The sequence below is a fragment of the Choloepus didactylus genome, chromosome 7, assembly GCF_015220235.1.
Source record: "Choloepus didactylus isolate mChoDid1 chromosome 7, mChoDid1.pri, whole genome shotgun sequence".
Classification (NCBI taxonomy): domain Eukaryota; kingdom Metazoa; phylum Chordata; class Mammalia; order Pilosa; family Megalonychidae; genus Choloepus; species Choloepus didactylus.
In genome coordinates this window covers 70,625,570-70,647,780 of record NC_051313.1, presented here as the reverse complement: position 1 = coordinate 70,647,780, position 22,211 = coordinate 70,625,570, and the positions used below count along the sequence as shown (strand labels likewise).

The 22,211-nt window shown below is 38.5% G+C and overlaps 1 long non-coding RNA gene across 1 annotated transcript in view; it reads right to left on the bottom strand.

Annotated features, from left to right (window-relative positions):
* LOC119540082 overlaps positions 1 to 19,526 on the bottom strand; it is a 185,500-nt gene extending 165,974 nt beyond the window's left edge. The window contains exons 1-2 of the long non-coding RNA XR_005218032.1: positions 19,382 to 19,526; positions 6,339 to 6,474 (exon numbers count right to left, since the gene is read on the bottom strand). This is a non-coding gene — a long non-coding RNA (uncharacterized LOC119540082). The remainder of the gene's footprint in view (positions 1 to 6,338; positions 6,475 to 19,381) is intronic.
* Between the last annotated feature and the right edge of the window lie 2,685 nt (positions 19,527 to 22,211).

The window sequence follows — 22,211 nt, the reverse complement described above, 5'->3', positions numbered from 1 at the left end:
CAAAGAGTAAACAGGACCCAATTCCCTTTAGAGCTGGCAGGTGGAAACACTCGTTCCCTGTGCAAAATAATGAGGCATTTTTCAAGGGCTTCCCAATGCAAATAACAATAGGGCATTTATTTTCCCAAATGGCACATCACAGTCATTCATCTTTATGTAATCAGATAATCGATGCAGTGCAGCAGTTGAAGCTAAATCATCTGTCAGTTTGTCTTTAGATCTTGCTGATAATATCCACCCAATATTTGGAATAACTGATGACATGCAGTTATGCATGGAAGAAAAGATTAAGGCCTAATGTCTCTAAAAGGAAACATTAGAGACAGAAAACACAAAGCTTGCTTTGGGTTCCGAACCTCTGGCACAGAGAAAGACCATTACTGACCAACATCCTGAGAATGGTAGTTGTTTTTTCTGGCTAGTGGTGTGATGATTCTCTGATATGAGTGTCATTTTCCCTAGCTCTTTAATCAGTAGCAAAATCAAGTGGAAATAGCTTTGTTATATGTAGCCTCAAATCAGATGGACTATAGCTGGGTAATCATCACTCTGGGAACCTTTCAAAACATTAAGGACTTGGAACTTACCAGTACTCTGAACATCCCTTATTTGGTAAGACCAAGCAAAGAAGACTTCTGGTCAAATTGTAGATAGTATTATGGATATAACAGGGAGTTACCACATATTCCATTTTGAAGACATCAAATTCTAAATTATTCCAGTTAATCAGTAACTAGTATGACTTGAATGCTTCTTGTGGGCTAAAAAGCATTAGGTGTCACAGTGTAATATGAAAATCAATAACATATATCTGGTCCAAAGTTATAATATTAAAATTATACTAAAATAATGTCAACCTTTAGGATTCAGCTGATACATATTATCAGCAATACACATTATTATATGGTAAATGTGTATATTAGGTAGAATCATATGAACATGCCATTTTTTAGGTAAAAAATGGTTGAATCTTGGCCATTTCATACTGTTCCATCTACTATAAATTAATAGAGATTTCTATTTCAATAAGCAGACTGTTTGCTGTGTCATTATAATAATTGATAAGTTATGGGAAGCTTTCCTTAATTTGATCATATCCCTCTATAGCCTGAAACAATTAAGTCCTGGAAGCCCTAACATTTTCCCTCAAAGAAGCCACTTTTGCTTTCCCTGAACGTTTTGTGATTTCTCTGATGATCAGGGGTGGCGTGCACTCTGAGACTACCCATCTTTGCTTGCTGCTGAGTGGTGGGGGTTGAATCACTGGTGGTAAGAAAGCCCGTGAGCTTTACTTAAGAATCACTGAGAATCTACAGCAATGTAGTTTCTGAAGAGTGAGGCTCTGAAATGCACAGGAGATTGGAACATACTAGTGGGAAACCCCTATCTGAATTGTTGTTGTCCAAGAATAGGTACAAAGAATGGCAAAATGGAAATCTAATACCGTACCATTATGCATGCAATTAAATTAACTTGAACAAATTATTATACTAAATATACTAATCAAATTGTAAAGTAATAGATATGCTTCTTTCATTTTGGAAGATAGTAAGAACTTAAGCAAGATTTAAAAATACACAGAATAAAAGTTATTTTAATACCCTTTAACAATGAGCATTTATGAAATACCTACTTGTCCCAGAACCTGCCAGTCCCTTTCTCATATGTCATCTCTTTTCCTTCCCACAACTTGTAAATAGCAGGGCAGGAGTTTGAACCCAGGTCTTATGAACCAAACATGGGATTCCATGGCTTTGTGACCATATTTGGAAATCTTTCCCATGGCTGTTCAGTAGACATTATGTAAAATGTTCAGTAAGGGGAACCAATTTGGTAAAACTGACAACTAGCACAGTTTACTTTTAATTTCTTTTGGAAAGATTGTGTGAAATTAAAAGCTCCTACATCTAGCATGATGAGACTTCTGACTTAGGCAGTGAGTAAAAGTGAACTTAATTGTGACTGTACAAAGTGACTGTTTTCTTAAGAAGGAGAAACAAACCAAAGTTCATGATAACTCCTTCGTAATGTAAACAAACTGAACCACCCAGCTTAACTTCCCTAGGGAGAACCTGCATCAAGTTGAACACAAATATTTACCTAGATATACTTGAAAAGGAACCCAAAACTCTTCCCTGTATGGATTACCAACCTACTCCAAAAAGCTGAGTGATCATAATCCAGAAGTAATGACCGCTCTAAAGACTATTAATAGAAATGGCAATTAGATGTTCTAATTTATTAGTTGATGTAAATATACATGCCCTAAAATATATTGAAAATATATCCAGAAACAGGCCAGCAAGAATGAGAATTTCACTGAATTTTTACCCCTCTATTTATAACATTGGGGATTCTCTTAGAATTAGACTTTTCTAGGTAAGCTCCCCAAAGACATGTTTTCTTATCTTACCTCCTTCCCCCTGAATTCAATGTGAGAAGGAGTAACAGAAACTATGCTTACATCATAGTTTCATGATAACTGTGTTGGGTAGAGGAGATGAGGCCTGGTCAAACAATTCAGCAAAAAAGTGGATGTGCTTGCCACTTAAACAGAGCTCTAGGAGGCTCCAGAGGTCATGGAACCTCTGCCCTGCTCTCAAGTTCCGCTTACTAGGATAGGTGTTCCTTGCAGTGTTATCACACCCAAAGAGGCTGTAAAACCCTGCATCTCCACAGAGTACCTGCAGGGCCAGCTAATTTGCAGGGCCCAGTGAAAAATGAAAATGCAGAGCTTCTTGCTCAAAATGTAGGAAAAATGCTTTTCCCTTGTTTACGAGGTCTCTCTCTCTCCACCAGTCATGGTGTATTTAATTTTCTATTTAATGTCATGCTCCCTTGGGCATGGGGCTTGCTGTGCAAGTGCAGACCTTTACAGCCAACCTTCATTCCCCCTCAATACTGGGGCACATGTGGCCACCCTCAGCTCACCCTGAGCGAGTTCACTGGCACACATCCATGGAGCCACCCTGTATACCTGGCTATCTTTGTTCCACCTGAGCTGCTATGACAAAATACCATAAATTGGTTTGTTTACAACAGGAATTTATTGGTTCACAGTTTCAGAGGCTAAATGTTCACTTCCTTGCAGGGTTGGTAGCATTCTGGAAGGCAAGCAATCCTTGAAGTTCTTTGGCTTTCCTGTCACATGGCAATGTCCTCTCCTTTCTCGTCCAGTTCTGTTGACCTCTAGTTTCTGGCTCCTCCCCATGACTTTCAGTCTCACTATTCTGAATTTCTTCCGCTTATAAACATTCTAGTAATAGGATAAAGGCCCACCCTCATTCAGTTGGGCCACACCCTAAATAAAACATCTTCAATAGATCCTAGTTACAATGACTTCACACCTACAGGAATGCAAAGTAAGACCAAGTACATGTGTGTGTTTTGGGGTGGGAGGTGGGGAGCAGTACATAATTCTGCCTATCACACTGGCTAAACCCTGACGTTTTCTCAGAGGCACTTGCTTGCTAAATGTTGGCTACTCAATTTGGAAATTAATTGGTCACATGACTTGGCCTATATAAATAAGGAACAAAGAGATACTGCCCAAGAAAAGACTCCTAAAACAGAATGCTAACCAAGGAGCGCCTGCACTGTAGAGAAGCAGCTCTTATGATTCTGAATTCAACAGTGGGTAAAGTGAGTTCAGGAATATAAAATCTTACCTCAGGCTAGAATTTCTAAGTGTGCCACTGATCATTAGGATCAACCTATAAGCAGACAAAACTCTCTGAGTTTCTTTGCTGACAAGCGAAAAAGAAAGTAGTTATTGAGAGGCCTAATCAGATAATCAGCACAGAAGCCACAAAATCATGAACATTCAAACAACAGAGAGAATGTTATATTATTAGCTAGGCCAATAAATCAAAATGGTCAAAGAAGTATCTCTGGGTGCCTGGAAAATAAGATCTTCAAGCAAGAAAAGAAAAATATAATCACCAGGAGAGTTAACCTTGAATTCTGAGGTAGGAATGGGAAGAAATCCAGATAGACTTAAAAAGAACAATAATGAATCTTAAATTTTCCAAAACAAGAGTTTTTATATGTCATCCTCAATGGGATATAAATCTCAAAAAACACCCAGAACTATTTTGACACTGAAACTACATAACTGGGGTGTTAGGGTAAAGTGGTTTACATAGGTTATGGTGCTTCATGGTCAAACCGCAATTAACGTCATTTTCCAGGAGGGAAACCAGGGCTTGTCCAGAGTCACACATGGTATGCACAATGACGGGGGTGAGGTGCAAGGAAGGCAGCCCGCCTCCACATCCACGTACTCAGTCTCTACACTTCCTCATACTCCTAGCCCACACGCACAAAATACATTTGCTAAGCCATGTGTCCTGATTTTTATTTGGAAATTGTAATCACTAGAGCAAAATAACTCAAGCAATGCAGCTAATGAAAAGCAGCTAAAGGATACCAAAAAAATGCTACAGCTTCTCTTTTTTTCTCTCTCTTTTCCTTCTGGTATTAATCATTGCTACTAGCCTTTCTAAGCCCCCATATCCTATTTTCAAGTAAAAATAATAATGAAGTCATTTTCATAGGACTGTTTTGAGGAATAAAATAGGTAACACATGTAGACTGTTTAGCACAGTCCTTAATAAAACTTTACAATCATCACTATTAGTGTTTAATATTAGTGTTAGTATCAATTTTGGCATGGGAAAGAATGTTGTGTGTGTATGGGCAGATTGGTGTCTTTCTTTCTCTAGTAAGATTGAAGGTAAAAACAAAGCAGTGTGTTAAGATAGGCAAAGAAAACTAAAAACTTAGGGCCTAATGATAATTAAAGCCTGCATTATGTTATAAATATCAAGAAGCATACCTAAAGTCTTTTATTTTCCAGTTATAATCTCATAATTAAGTTCTTTCAGAGGCTCCTCATATCCCTCATAGGGCCAACAGGAAGGAACCCAGTGGAAGAACTAAATCTGAATGCACTGGAATCCAGATGTTGTCAATTTACTTGCTCTAAAATTTATTTCTGAAAATCTTCACACTAATACTGATCACTTAAGTGGTTCAATTATTATTTTATATTTTACTGTTTCACTACCTATAAATGGCATTGTAATTCACATATTTTACTTGTCCCCTCATCTGGAGTAAAAGTTCCATTGTTTCTAATTCTTAGCACAGTGATACACAAACAGAAAATTAATTAATAAAGCCTTAATTAATTAATTTAAGGCTAAATAACACTTCTTAACATTCCATTTAGGGAATTCATTCTTCTCATCTTCACAAGTTTGACCTCTGTGAGTTTAGAGTTTTGCTTCTCAAAGAGAACACATCCACCAGGAGACCTAGCAAGAATTCCACTGAAGGCTAAACTACATCTCTTACCCAACCACTTCAGGCACCTCATGCCAAGGGAGAGGCAGGTAAAAAAGAATTCACCATCTTGGCAGGGGTAATCAACCCTGATCGTGAGAAGCAGACTGGAATGCCATTATATAAAGAGGAATACGTTGGATACTCAAGTGAACCACTTGGGTTTCTCTCAATTTCCCCTTGCCCAGTTATGCTGGTAATGGATAATTGCAGCAGAAATGGCCTGAGAAAGGGGCTTGGATCCCTCAGGGATGAGAGTCTGGATCATACACCAAGTAAGCCCCATAGACCAGCAGAGAAAATAGTCAAGGGTACAGGGACTATAGAATGGTTTAGCAGAGGAGGGAGATAATGAGTCTCATTTGTGACTTTGAGTCCAACTGCAGTGGTAGGAACAGTAGTTTCTCTCACTAACCTTCCTCTTATAAGTTTCCTTTAGGAAAAGAAACCTACCAGAATCCTACAGGAGCTGGCCCCAGGATACATGTGAAGTAAACTCAAGCAGCACAAGGGAGGGACTAATGCGGATGTTTACTACACTGCCAGACCTTCTCTTCAGGACAGAAAGATGTATCATACCCCCAGCAGTTGGGAAGGTGATTGATTTTCAGACCTCTTTGGGATCTGCCTCAGCCGAAAATGACCTCCCTGCCCATGGCCATGACCCCTTCGGAGGCAGTCCACACACGATGACTGATAGATGCAACATAAAAGCCCAGCCCTCTTGCCCCTAGTTAAGGCAACTCCGAAGGGTCACTGCAGCTTCAGAGCTCCCCAGAGAGTGAGGAGAGGCCTAGATGTGATTACACCATAGCCCAGCTTCCCCTCCTGCTCAATTTTCCCCTCTTCTTCCCCATCTTAATAAACTTTCTGCATGATAAGCTCCATCTCAGAATTGGCTTACCAGGGAACTCAACTCAGGACACTGACTGGTATTTGGACTAACAATCTCTTTATCAAAATAATCATGTCCATTCATGGTTAGGTCCTACCTTGTCTGATGGGTCAGATGAACGTCCAGAAAGATGGCTGAGATAGAGCTGCTTTGCCAATCCTACACAAAGGAGGGCTATCCATTGGCTATGCAGAGGCTGGGAGGTTTTCTTCTACAGGCCAAGATGAGGAGGGCTGTAAGAGGTGGAGCAGTTGTTTTCCACATTAGGAACTGTGGTGTTGAAGAGGTCTCCCATGGTACTCTCAAAAAACTCATGCCTATACCCCTTAAGAGAGCCAACATTTTCTCATCACCCACTAACCAGGATGAGCCAGAGATGCAGATACATACAACAGAAGGTTGTGGGTAGTGGCATGCTGATAAATGTTTAACAAACTGCAATTCAGGGGGTTGGGGAGGAGAGCACTGATTTGTAATGTTTGCTGATTCCCAGGGTGTAAAGAATTCCATTGTTGCTGATTTTAAGCTACCAATGTGACATCACTGATTGTGGCATGGAAAGAAATGTACAGTAGCACACCACTATATAGTACTTCCATGATACAAATACAATATCCATAAATAACCTTAAAAGGATACATGATAGTAAAATATAGTAAAATAATTAAGAAGTGACAGGTTTTGAGTAATTATCACCTCTGTTTTTAATATAATTTATTTAATTGCAAGTTTATATAATTTAATTTTTAATAATGATGTGCTTAACAACTATCACATAAAATTCCTGAAAATTTTACAATCAACTCTCACAAGCAGTACAAGCCAGCTCCATCACATCACCTGATTCAAGAACAATTAAGAAAAAAAGAATTTGCCTCTATTCCCTCACTCCTCTTTCCAGTCCTCAACACAAAGTGCTAAAAGCAGAAAAGGAAGGGGAAGAAGTGCCTCCTATGGAAGACAGAGATAGGAGCGGGGAAATGTTCCAGTTATCTATCGTTGCATAAGAAACCATCTCAAGAAAAATGTAATCAATTTTCTTCCATAGTTCTTTTGGTTGACTGTGCTCAGCTGGGTGGTTCTTCTGCTTCATGCAAAGGTAGCTGGAGCAGCAATCATCTGGAAGTTTGACTAGGCTCTACTGGCCAGGATGGCCTATTTTCATATCTTCTCTCTTGGCAGACTGGGCTCATCTAAGACTCTGGAATTATTCAGCCTCCCTCTTTCTCTCCATGTAATCTTAGGGTTTCTTCCTCTCCATGTGGTCTCTCCTTGTAATCTGTTGACATGCCAGACTTCTTATATGGTAACCCAGGGCTCCCCAAAGCACAGAAGAAGTTGCCAGGCCTTGTTAAGGCATAGGCTTGGAAATGGCATAGCATCACTTACACTGCTTTTATTGGTGAATATAAGTCCAGGCACAGCTGAGATTCAGTGAGGGAGGGAACAACAAAAGGACAACATGGAAAACTAGCTATCTTGTGATGGGGATGCAGTGAAGATAAGGAGATAAGGTTCGAATCAGATTTGAAATTGGAGATTTATGTTTGAGATTGGATCAGACCAAATTTTTAAATAATTGAAAATGACTGCAAATTGCAGATTCTAGACAGCATGTTATTTGGGGTAGAAAAGGAATATTGGCATAACAATATTAGGGGATATTTACAAAATATAAAACAATTTTGTATAATATACCCGTACGTAGTTTAAACTATTCAATAAAACAACTATGTAAAATGCTGTATAAATATTAGTGAAGATTTTGTGTTATTAAGGGAAATAATGTTTCTCAATTGCCATAAAAAATTAAGGCAAATATGTAGAGGTGCCTTCTTTTTTTTTTTTTAAAGCATTATTGTTATGCAGGACTCATCATGACAAAATAGCTACAACTATAACCATAACTGAAACAACAAAACAAACAAAAGCAATGCAAATATACAACACTACAGAAATACTTAGATATTTATGATACAACAACATGATGGGATACTATGCAGTCATTGCAGATGCTTTTCAAACTATTTAAGGTAGAAATGTACCTTAATTCTGAAATGATAGACACTGTCCAGTAACACATGTGGCTATCGAGCACGTGAAATGTGACTACTGCGAATGATAAAAAATCTCCATAAAATTTAAATTCAGTTTATTAATTTAGACCTGAAATTAAATAAAAATACGACAAGCCAGAGGAGAATGAAAATAATTCAAAAGGATATTAAAGGAAGTAAAGCAAGAAATTAGGACCTTCAGATGTCTCTCTTTGAAGGAAATCTTCAGCCTGCCCAACTTTTAGATTATATACTGTTGAGGGGTACAATATAACTCCCAAATAGGTTATAGAATCTGAGAAATAATTATAACCCTGTTCTCCTTCCCAGGCAGCTTTACGGGCATGAAAAAGCAACTGAATCTTCCCATGCTTTGATTTTGTAGACCTTAGATGAGATAGAAAACCAGCAGACCTGACCACACTGTAGAGGTGTGACAAGACGGAGCTTGAGTTATACAGATCAGGACTCAGATATCCCAGAGGATATCATTGTGAAGGGTGGTAGTGCCAAGAACCAGACTGGAGGATGTACACACTTCAGCAGAGGCCACCATTGATAGACACCAATAAATAAGGAGGTAACACAGCCAGTACCCTGGCAATGTAGATGTCAGTCAAGCAAAATGAAAGAGGAGGAAGAGAAAATCCTTAAGGAGCTGAATTTAAACTAACCTGAAATTATAATACCTGGAATTGCCCTAGATTACGCTAGGTAGAATAGGAATAAAATATTAATTTGAATGGAGAATAATTTGAAGTTACCTTTGTTTGCATGCCTAAATATAAAACTTCATTTTTTTTCTAAAGGACTTTAGAAATCATCTAGTCCAACATCGTTCTTTAACAACCAAGATACAGAGGCCTGGAGAGGTTAAATGACTCACAAGCATACCCAAGTAATGAACATCAGAGCTGTTCTAGTTTGCTAATGCTGTGGAATGCAAAACACCAGAGACGTATTGGCTTTTATAAAAAGGGGGTTTATTTGGCTATACAGTTACAGTCTTAAGGCCATAAAGTGTCCAAGATAACACATCAGTACTCGGGTACCTTCACTGGAGGATGGCCAATGGTGTCCGGAAAACCTCTGTTAGCTGGGAAGGCATGTGGCTGGCATCTGCTCCAAAGTTCTGATTTCAAAATGGCTTCCTCCCAGGACGTTCTTCTCTAGCAAGCTTGCTCCTCTTCAAAACGTCACTCACAGCTGCACTGAGTTCCTTCTCTTTAAGTCAGCTCATTTATATGGCTCCACTGATCAAGGCCTACCCTGAATGGGTGGGGCCATGCCTCCATGGGAATATCTCATCAGAATCATCACCCACAGCTGGGTGGGGCACATTCCAAGCAAATCTAATCAGCACCAAAACATCTGCCCCACAAGACTACATCAAAGATAATGGCGTTTGGGGGACACAATACATTCAAACTGGCACAAGAGCCATTAGAGGTGCCTTCTTTATCTGAGTCTGTATTAACTCTCACTTTTACGAATCAGCATCTTAGTATCTATCTGAACAGGGCAACTGGGAAAATGGTATTCTGTGGTACACACCCTCATCCTGCTCAATTTTGAACAGACTAAGAAACTATTTCATGGAATTCACATTATCTGTTAAATACCTTCATTAGGGCTGAATAATCACTGGAGTACATATTTTAAGTATCCCTGAGAAGAATATACCTATAAAATTTTTTACCTTAGTGATGGCATATTTGCTTAGTTCTTCACAGTTTGAAAAACACCTTCAGATAGATTATTCCATACTAGCTGTGCTGGTTTGAAACTGTTACAGATCCTGAAGACCCATGATCTTTTAATCCAATCTTGTTTGGGGGAACCTTAAGATTGAATGTTTCCATGGAGATGTGATTCACCAAACTGTAGGTGAGAACTTTTGATCAGATCATTTCCATGGAGGTGTAACCCACCCATTCTGAGTGGGTCTTAATTATATCACTAGAGTCCTTTAAGAGAGCTCACAGACACAAGGGGCTCAGAAAAGAAGAGAGAGACATTTTAGAGGGAAGCTAAGATAAGTAATCCACAGTTTGCCCCCAGGAGAAACTAAGAGCTGACACAGACACTTGGAGACGTTTGGAGATGCAGACAGAAAAATGTTTGGAGATGCTAAGCTAAGAGACGAAGTCCAGAGTTTGCCCCAGAGAAGCTAAGAGAGAACCCCAGACAGTTAGAGAGAAATGCCCTGGGAGAACATGTGAGAATGCACAGGAGCTGAGAGAGAGAAGTTAAGAGAGACAGAAGCCCACAGACATGTTGGAGAAAGCCATTTTGAAACCAGAACCTGAGAGCAAAGGACCAGCAGACCCCAGCTACATGCCTTCCCAGCTGACAGAGGTGAAGGTATCCTCATATTGATGCCTTAATTTGGACATCTTCATGGCCTCAAACTATAAATTTGTAACCTAATATACCCTCTTTACAAAAACCAATCCATTTCTGGTGTTTTGCAATAACAGCAACTCTAGCAAACCACACTAAGAGTTAGACATTATTGCCTCCATAATGCAGAAAAGGAAATCAAGATCTAGGGAAATTAAGCAATTTGCCCTAGGTCTGCATCTGCTAATACCTGAACCCAGGTCTTCAGACTTCAAATCAAGCAAACTAATTTTTCTAATTTAATGACCTACTAGCATCTTCCTTCCTAAAAGTTAAATCTCACTGTCTCTAGACAGATCTAGTTCAAAAGAAAATTATTCTAGAATATGGGAATGTCATTGGGTCCTAACCCCTTGTAATGGTTAATTTCATGTGTCAACTTGACTAGGTTATGGTGATCAGTTGTTTGGTCAAACAAGCTGTGGCCCGATTGTTACTATGAGGGTATTTCATGGATGGATTTGCATCCATAGTTATGGATTGCATGTAAGGTTGATTGCATTTACAATCGAAAATGAGATCACCCTCAGCAAATTGTAGTGTCTCCTTGGGAATTCAACTTTACCTTCATCAGAGTTTTCAATTTGTAGCCTGACCTATGGAATTTATATTTGCTATTCTCCACAATCATGTGAGCCAATTTCTTTAATAAATCTCTTAATATTTACATATATATATCTGGTTGGTTCTGTTTCTCTGGAGAACACTGATTAATACACCCCAACTTAGGCAATATTTCTCTTGACTCTTAACCACTAATACTGTCAAAGTCCTGATTTTTTTATTGCCTTTGTAGAATAGTGTTACTTTTTTTCCATAGTCAAGTTGGTTAAGACAAAGGGTTCCTCACCAAGAAATACAGGCCATACACAGTAGGCTGACTCTGACCAAGAGGGCACTTCTAGCAGAATCCAGAGTATGATGGTCTTTGAGTTGCTTGGTGTCTAATTTGGGTGTAGTTTCTTGAGCTGAGTTATGGCTATAGGAATACATTTATTCATGAAATAATCATTCCATAAATGTTTGCTGTAACATACAAACCCATCATATGCATTGAATTTATGGCCAAGTTTTTAATTAGCATCAAAGATTTTGAATGGACGATTTCACAATAGTTAAAACCATGAGCTTAGAAGTTATACTTGAGATGGAACAGTGATTCTTTTACTTGTTTGTGAGTTCATTCAAAGGTTACCCAACTCTCTGAATCCCAATTTCTTCTTCTATAAAACAAGATAATAATGGGTTAGGGGGAAGATTAAGGTAAATTGTATATATTAAAATGGATAATACAATGCAGTTTACAGTAAATATAAATAATAGCTTCTGTTCAAACTTAAAATTCTATATCCAAAAATTTCTTTCACTTTTCTATCTCTTAACTTTTCTGGTCTGTTTTCAGGCAACTTCATTTAACAACATTTGTTTGTGTGTGTATTATGAGGTCCTAAGACAACCTTTTGCTAAAACATGGTAAGTGGTTACTTGATAATATGAAAATCACCCTGAAATGTACTTTGTCCTGCTGTTTGCTTTTTTTCCTACAGGTCAGAATATTTTATTGCCATATTTTTTAATTGAGGAGAATTCATATAACATGAACTTAGCCATTATATAGTGAACAATTCAGTGGCATTAAGTACATTCACAATGTTGGGCAAACACAAATTCTATCTAGTTCCAAAACATTGTCATCATCCCAAAAGGAAATCCTGTTCTCATTAAAGCAGTCACTCACCATCCCTTCCTTGCCTGGCCCTGGCAACCACCAATCTTCTCTGTTTCTATGGATTTACCTATACTGGCTATTTCACATGAGCGGAATCACACAATATGTAAAATTATCCAGTATGACTTTACATCCTTTTGTGTCTGGCCTCTTTCACTTATGTTTTCAAGGTTCATTCACATTATAGCAAGAATCAGTATTTCATTCAACTATTGTATGTATATACCATAATTTGTTTATTCATTTTTCTGTTGATGGATATTTGGATTGTTTCCACTGTTTGGCTAGTGTGACTAGTTCTGCTATGAACATTCACATACAAGTATTTGTTTGAGTACCTGTTTTCAATTCCTTTGGGTATATATGTAGAAGTGGAATCGCTAGGTCATATGATAATTCTGTATTTCACTTTCTGAGGAGCCATCAAACTGGTTTCCACAGAGGTTGTTTCATTTACATACCCACCAGCAATGAACAAACCTTGCAATTTCACCACATCCTTGCCAACACTTGTTAATTTCCATGTTTCCTTTTTATTATAGCTATCCTGGTGGGTATAAAGTGGTATTTCATTGTGGTTTTGATTTGCATTCCTCTGATGACTAATGATATTGAGCACCTTTTCATGTACTTATTGGCCATTTGTACATCTTCTTTGGAGAAATATTTATTCAAGTTTTTTGTCCATTTTTTTTAAATTGTGGTTGAGTTGTAAGAGTGCTTTATATATTCTGGATACTAGACTCTTACAAGATACATGATGACAAATATTTTCTCCCATTCTGTAGGTTCTCTTTTACTTTATTGCTAATGTCCTTTCATGTACAAAAGTTTTAATTTTGATGAAGTCAAATTTATCTATTGGTTATTTTGTTGCTTGTGTTTTTAGTGTCATATCTAGGAATCCATTGCCCAATCCCAGGTCCTGAAAATTTACTATGTTGTCTTCTAAGAGTTTCATGGATTTAGATCTTACATTAAGGTCCTTGTACTATTTTGTGTTAATTTTTTCTTTATGGTTTGAAGTAGGGGTATAATTTCATTCTTTTGCATGTGGCTATCCAGTTGTCCCAGTACCATTTGTTGAAGATGATATTCTTTTTCCCATTGAATGATCTTGGCAAAATCAAATGGCATAGGACTGTGGGTTTATTTATAGATTCTCAATTATATTTTATTGGTTTATATGCCTATCCTTATGCCAGTAACACACTATCTTGATTACTGTAGCTTTATAGTAAGTTTTGAAATTGGGAAGTCCTGTTTGCTTTGTTCAAGGAAAGAATTTTTGTTTTATCATTAGCAATGAAAACATTGCTTCCTCTCATCCAAGGCTCAGAAGGTAAAGCAACTGATTAACAGAAAGGTATAAATGATTAATATAGACTTTGAGAACAGACATTGATGAGATATTGAGAACCAAAGATAAGCAAGAGATCATAGAATTAAAATCCTGAAGTAACAGACTCAGATTTTGTAGTGAAATAAGAATAACTTTTACTATATTTACCCCTATAATTTATATGTATAGACGAATCTATCAAGACTGTCCTAATAAATCCTTAGTCTCTGATGGAAAGAGGGAATCTCAAAAATTCTTCACTTATTTACTGGGAATTGGGTCCCAGTAACTTCCCCTGTTAGAGGAAAACAATAATGAAGAAGACTATACAGCTCCTGACCTCAAGAAACTTTCTCTATGGTGGGAATGATGGATTATGAAAGAAACAATTACTGTAAATAAAAACAGAAGAAAAGCTATTTTGTGTGGCTTGAGGCATTAACTTTAAATCTACCCTTGATTTATTTTACATCTTTTCAAATTAGACAGAGAAAATAATAATTATACCATTTTTACAATGCAATTTTATCCCATTTTATTAGCTGTTTGAAAATGTTTTTTTAAACAATCTTTATACCAATTCAAGTACTAAAGTTGGCAATCCTTTCTAGAAGCCCTGCTGTTCTGGTTTGCTAATGCTGCCATTTTGCAAAACACCAGAAATGGATTGGCTTTTATAAAGGGGGTTTATTTAGTTACAAAGTTTACAGTCTGAAGGCTATGAAAATGTCCAAACAAAGGCTCAACAACAGGTACCTTCAATGAAGAACACAGATGGCATCTAGAAAACCTCTGTTAGCTGGGAAAGCATGTAGCTAGCATCTGCTTGCTCCCAGGTTGCATTTCAAAATGGTCTTCTCCCAGGATGTTTCTCTCTAGGCATCTGGGGGTATCCTCTTAGTTTCTCTCAGGCAAACTCTGGAGTAGTAAAAGTCTACTTTCAATGGCTATCTTCAAGATGTCTCTCTTGGCTGCAGCTAACATCAGGGGTCCGCAACTTCAAGCATGTCTAAGCATCAGCTCAGCAAGCCTCTGGGCCTGTGTGGCTCTCTTTTAAAATACTCCAATGATTAAATCAAGACCCACGCTCAATAGGCGTGGCCACACCTCCATGGAAACAAGCCAATCAAAGGTATTACCCACAGTTGGGTGGGTCACGTCTCCATGGAAACAACCTAATCCAAAGATTCCAACCTAATCTACACTAAAATGTCTGCCCCCACAAGATTGCGTTAAAGAACCTTGCATGTTGGGGGGACATAATACATCCAAACTAGCACACCTGCTTTATTTCCCCTTCATCTCCATCAAGGTTTCTATATAACTACAAGAAGAGTGCTTTCCTTCACAGAGAAGCCATAAGAATAAGAAACACCTTTTCAAATCAACCCTCTTTTTTATTTCCTTCTCAATCCAGATGCAATAACTCCTCCCATGAAGACTTATTGGATTGATGGGACACTTCTGTAAGAATGTCAGAATTTAAATACCAAAGAATAAATAGAAACATAAGCATTATAGGACATGTTTTCTAGATAATTAATATTGGCATCTATGTTCCAGAAAAGGGGTGCTCCAGACTATAAAAAGAAATAAGAATGAAAGAAACCAAAATATTATAGCAATAGTAAAATAAAAAGACATAACTATGTGTACTTGGAGAATGTTTGGAACCAAAAGCTCTGGTCCACTCTTATGGATCACTCTGTGTAATGTCAGATGAGTCATACATCTTTTTATGAATCATATTTGTTGTGCTGGTTCAATATTTACTGACTGCCTACGACACAGAAAGCATAATCCCTGAAGGTGAGATAACACAGGCACCTTAAAGCCAAGCATATGAGACATTGAGTTAGATCCCACAGTTCTGACCAGCAGCACAACTTAAGCTGTAAGCCATGGGCAGAATCTGAGAATGTGCTTTATAATTTTGGTGCTTTCATCGGCTTTCTGGGGCCTGCCTGTAGCTGAATCCCTTGGTCTTGCCCCAATCAAAGAGTTTCAAGGTAACCCTCAGATACAGAAATCCTCCCAGTTACTGAAAGCCAACTCAGCAAACTTCATAGGAAGATGTAGTACAGAACAGCCTCTGCCTGACAGATGGTACAACCATCCATCAGCAGAAAAATGGTGACAAAATAGAAGTTTGTTATGCCTTAGTTCTGGAATTAAATATGTCAGCATTTGAAGCTAAGGACATTATGGGCCACCCTTCCCTGCAAAAGAGGTTGCATTTTTCATGTGGTTGGTGGCATTAATTTGACCCTGGGGAAAAGTGATGCTGCAAGCAAGATGGCTACAGAGACCCTATGCAAAGACTTTGTATTGCCTCTTCCCCTCTTAATTCAGTTGGGTGAAGATGTACTGCTATGCTGAGAACTGCTAAGGAAGTAATGGGGGTCTAAGAGAGATGCCATCACACTAGACCGCACAAGCCTGGCTCTCTGCACAGGCAGGATAGCACATGCTCAGTTCTATTCTGTTGGACTCATGAGTTGACTCACATCAACACCTAGCTCTACTATTTGAAGTAGTTCATGGAGCAGCTGTACTGCAAAAACAAAACAAACAAACAAAAAAAAAACGTGTTTTTTTGTGTTTTGTTTTGTTTTGTTTTGTTTGCAAAAAGAAAGAAAAGTATTCTACTTCAATGTCAAGTAAGATAAAATCAAAAGGCTAAAGTGTTCTTTCTTCATCTGAAATAGATTTACATTTTTTCCAGACAAATTTAAGACATAATTAAGATATAAATAGAGGTAGCCAACGATATTTAGAATTTCTTTATGGACATAGTAGTTAAAGATAAATACTTTCTCAATCCAAGCATGTTTTCTCCATATTTTCTTTAATTTATGGACCAATGGACACTGAAGGACAGCTACCTGGAAGTAGGTTGAGAGCCTCTTCATGGCTCTAGAACCTGAATCAGGCAGAAGCACTGGGAAAAGTTACAGGTTTTGCTGGGTGTGCCAGTTTGAAACTGTTATGGACCCCAGAACACCCATGATCTTTTAATCCAATCTTGTATGGTGGAACCTTTTGATTGAATGTTTCCTTGGAGATGTGACCCACCCAACTGTGGGTGAGACTTTTTGATTAGATTATTTCCTTGGAGGTGTGGATCCTACCCATTCAGGGTAGGTCTTAATTAGATCACTGGAGTCCTTTAAGAGAGCTCATGGACAAACAGAGCTCAGAGAAGCTGAGAGAGACATTTTGGAGAGAAGCTAAGATACACAATCCACAGTTTTCCCCCAGGAGAAGCTAAGAGCCACACAGATCCAGACGCTTGGAGATGCAAACAGAAAGATGTTTGGAGATACTCAGCTAAGAGATGAAGCCTAGAGTTTGCCCTGGAGAAGCTACAAGAGGACTCCCAGATGCTTAGGGAGAAATGTCCTGGGAGAACAAGCAAAGATGCACAAGAGCTGAGAGAGAGAAGCTGAGAGAAACAGAAGCCCAGAGATGTTTTGGAGGAAGCCATTTTGAAACCAGAACCCAGGAGCAAAGGACAAGCAGATACCAGCCTCGCGCTTTCCCAACCGATAGAGGTGTTTCTGATGCCATAGACCTTTCCTCAGTGAAGGTATCCTCTCGTTGATGCCTTAGTTTGGACACTTTTATGGCCTTAGAACTGTAAATTTGTAACCTAATAAACCCCATTTATAAAATCCAATCCATTTCTGGTATTTTGCATAATGGCAGCTTTAGCAAATTGGAACACTGTGTTTGTACTCAGGGAGTACCATATTGCCATTGTCCAGAGACTTTCTTAGGTTTAATTTCTTTCTATACTATTGTTTTATTAAAACTTTAATAGGTAATGCATGCTCACAGTACCAAATTTAAAAGGAACAAAAGGGTACACAACAAAAGTAGGCTTCCCTTCATCTATCCCTCAGCCACCTACTTCCCCTCCCCAGAGACAACCACTGTTACTAATTTCTTGTGCATCTTTCCAGAGAAGTTCTATGCATACATAAGGATGGATATTTGTTTTTGTTTTATACAAATAATAGCATATTGTTTACACACAGTTCTGCACCTGGCTTCTTCTCTTAACATTAGATTTTTGAGGTCATTTCATATCAGCTTTTTCACAGTTGCAAAATATCAGATAGTTGTTTCCAATCTTTTTTGAATTTTAAATAATCCTATGATAAAGATCTTTGTATGTGCATCAGTGTGACTTTACAAGCATATATGCAGATAAATTCCAAAAAGTGGGATGACTGAGTCAGAGTACATACATTTTAGAATTTTGTTAGTTACTGTCAAATTATCTATTGAGTTTGTACCAATTTACATTACCAGTCATATGAGAGTATCTATTTCCTCATTGTAAATAGTTATTAAACTTTTTTACTTTGAAAAAGGGTGAAAAATATTTTTCCTATGTTGTTTTAATTTCCACTTTTTCTAAGTTTGATATTGAGCATCTTTTCATGATTTAGAGACATTTGTGTTTTCAACTTTTTCCTACTGTTTGCTCATATTCTTTGCCCCTGAGATTGTCAGCCTTTCTTTCATTGATTTCTAGAGGCTCTTTTTTTTCTCAGTTTTCTGTTTTGCTTATACAGGTTTGTCAGACAGAAAAACCCTTTTTTAATGTGATAAAATTTCTGATATAGCTTCTGAGTTTTGTGTCATATTCAGAAAAACCTTGCACATTCTGAGATTACTAAAATTTATCTCTCCTCATTGTTTCCATTAGTATTTCTGTTTTACATTTTAGTCTTTCACCTATTTAGAACAACCCCCCCGCCCCCCCCCGCCCCCCGGCCAGTAGGCTACCCAGTTGTCCTAATATTATTTACATTTATTGAACAATTCATCTTTTGCCTACAGGCTTGAAATGCCATTTAAAAACTCACATACTAAATTCTCATGTGTACTGGGTTTATTTTTAGGTTTTTTATTTCTTTTTCGTCAGCCTGCATCACATTATTTTATTTACTATAGTTTTAGCATGCCTTTTAATATGGGATAAAGTTGATTCTCTCCTCCTTCCCCATTTATTGTTCTTTTCCAGAATTTTCCCTCGTTCTTCTTGCTTGTTTTACTTTTTCCATTTGAACTTTCAAGTCATCTAGTCTAATTTCCAAGCTTAGTTTGGAATTTAATGGGATCACATCAATTCCTTTAAAATGCTGAGTCTTTCCCGTCAAGAATATGGTGGGTCTTTCCATTCCTTTAGTTGTTCTCCTGAGTCTTTCTGTAGCATTTTAAAGTTTTTACCATATAGATTTTTGCACAGCTCTTATTAAGTGTTGTCCTAGGTGTTTTATTCATATCTATTGTAAAAGGAAACGTCCATCATATTTGCTGATTGTGTCTTGTATATGTAAAATATATTCATTTCTACAGAGTAATTTTGTACTTAGCTAACTTTTTGAATTATCTTATTGTTTGTAATAGTTTTTCCGTTCATTTTCTTGTACTTTCCAGACAAATGATACCACTTTCTTGCAAACAGACTCAGTTTCCCGAGGGAGGGCCCAGGAGAGGAGAAACGCCCCTTCCCAGGGTTCGGGCGCTCCCACACCCTTCCCGACCGTAGAAACCTTCGCGCCTCCAGCGCTCCCCTCAGGACCCCACGCGCTGACCTGAATCGGGCGGCAGCCGGGGCGGCTTTCTCCCTCTGCTTCTCAGGGCCCCAGGGCTCCTCACGCCAGGGCCGCAGACAGCTTAGGAAGCTGCCCCAAGATCACCTCAGCACTCTGGACCCGGATCCAGCCGCGGTTTCCCTTCGCGGGCTCTTCCTGTGCGAGACAGCGTCCGAGCGGTTCGCGCCCCGCCCCCTCCCCCCCACCTCCGCGGGTCGGAACCCGCCCTCACCTGGGCTGCGGCGCTCAGGCCCTGAGACCATTCCCGGGGCGGGAGAGCCTATGCCTTAGGTTTAATTTTCCAGAATAGGTAAGACTTGAGGTTTGTGCCTTATGATTTGTAAAAGACTAAAATTCTGCACTGTGCACTTCCGTGAACTGGCAGATACATTCTGAACATTGGCAGCTTCTTACCCCCTCTTTAACCAGTCATGTGACAAATACTTGGGCGTTAGCAGACTTGCGCACTATGATAATTATAATCGTACTTTTAAATTTAAGGAGCATATTCACATATATCATCTTACATGACGTCAAGAAAGCCCAGTTATGAAGCATCAGTATTTTAGTCCTATTTTCTAAGAGGAAACTGAGACTCGTGTTGAAGCAACTCACCAAGTTCACGTGGCTAAGACACAGTAAAATCGGTGACAGTTCCAACGACCTGCTCCTGTACTCCACGGCTATGCAACACATTGTCTTTGAGCAAATTACTTAACTTCTCTGAGCCTCAGTTTCTTCACCTCTGTGAAAAGGAGGTTGAAATGAGATAGTCTCTCAGTTCCATAACGGTTCTAAAATATAAACTTCTCGGCTACTTAAATTAAGAACATTTAGCCATTTGGGGATATTATCTCTCAATATATTTCTTCATATTTCCCAAATTTTCAAAACAAACATTTTCAGTGTTTCTAAAATGCACTTACAACCCCCTCTGTTTCCATTCATAAAGAATTTTCCTGCCACAAAACTTTATTTCTCTAGCAAATATTTTAGTTTCCTTGGCTGCTCAAGCAAATACTATGCAATAGGTTAGTTTAAACAATGGGAATTTATTGGCTCACGGTTTAAGATTAGGGAAATTCCAAAATCAGGGAGTCAGTAAAGTGATGCTTTCTTCCCGAAACTGGCATTCTGGGGCTGGCTGCCTGTGATCTTTGTGCTGGGCTCCTCTGTCACCTGGGAAAAACACATGGCAGCCTCTCCTGGCCTCTCCCTTCTCTTCTGGCTTCCCAATGACCTCAGCTTTTTGCTTCCCATATCTTCCTCTCTAGCTGACTGAATTTCATTCTGCTTATAAAGGACTCCTAGTAATAGGACTAAGACCCATCCTGATTGAGTTGGGCCACACCTTAACTGAAGTAACCTCATCAAAAGGTCCTACTTATAATGGGTTCACACAACAGGAATGGATTAAGTTTAATGTGATTTTTTGGGGTATATAGCTCCGAAGTACCAAACAGCATCTGCATGGTGTCAGTCAAATTGTGTCCATCATGTAACATGCAAGGCTGATCATAAGATCCCATTTCCAGCACAATTGTTCTATGGTAGGGTTTAGCAAACTTTTACTGTGAAGGACAAGATAGTAAATATTTTAGGCTTTGCAAGCCATACAGTTCCTGTCATAACTACTCAACCAGCCACTGTAGCATTAAAACAGCAGCAGTCAATACTGTCTAAACAGACAATACTCAGATGAATGAGTTTGGCTATGCTCCAATAAACATTAGTTACAGGCAGTGAAATTTGAATTTTAGATGACCTTTATGTGTCATAAAATATTACTTTTCTTTTGCATTTTTAAATCATTTAAAAATGGAAAAATTATTTTTAGCTCACAAACTAAATAAAAACAGTCAGTGGACCAGATTTGGCCCAGGGACTGTCCTTTACCAGCCCTTGCTCTTTAGCCACTTTTGTAAATTAGGTCACCTGTGGGAATTAGTATAAGCTTATGCCTTGGAATGTCCATTTCCAAAGTTAAATGTTTAGGCTGGAAATGCTGCATTTAAGCCACTGATGGACAAATCAATAATGTTACCAAAACAGAAATATTAAGCAAAACCATTCACATGGAACTGACACATTCCCGCTGTCTGTGCTGTATTTATTCTTGAAATAAAAGGGAGACTTTGTTTTGTTGGTAAAAGCCACACATTCTTGAAGTGATACAGGAATGTCACTTGGCAAAGGAAAACATTATTAACAATTAGATGTGTCCAAGTGAAAACATTATTAACAATTAGATATGGCAGTTTGGAGCTGTGATAAAGAACGATTTCCTGCAATTTTCTCACTTTGAGTTTCATGGAGTCTGGCAGCATTCTTTAGAGATAATACACTATATCACATTCATTTGTAATTTATTGTTGAATAGAGGCTATGTCCAAATAACTTATTGAACCCATTCATCACGAGACCTGATATCTTCTCAGTGGCTCTTGAGACCTCCGGCCAGCTGTGCCACTTCTCTATTCTTCAACCTCTCTAGCTATGAAAATGGACATTATAACTATGAGGCCCACCACCTTCCATGTCAGAGTTGTATGAGAACAATCAGTAACAGGGATTGTCACTTTAAAGGCTGAGTGTTCCCTCTTAGGTTTTAATGTATTGGAATAGCTAGAAGTAAATAGCTGAAACTACCAAACTCCAACCCAGCAGTCTGGACTCCTGAAGACAATTATATAATAATGTAGATTACAAGGGGTGACAGTGTGATTGTGAAGACCTTGTGGCTCACACCCCCTTTATCTAGTGTATGGATAAGTAGAAAAATGGGGATAAAAACTTAAGGACAAATGGGGTGGGATGGAGGGATGATTTG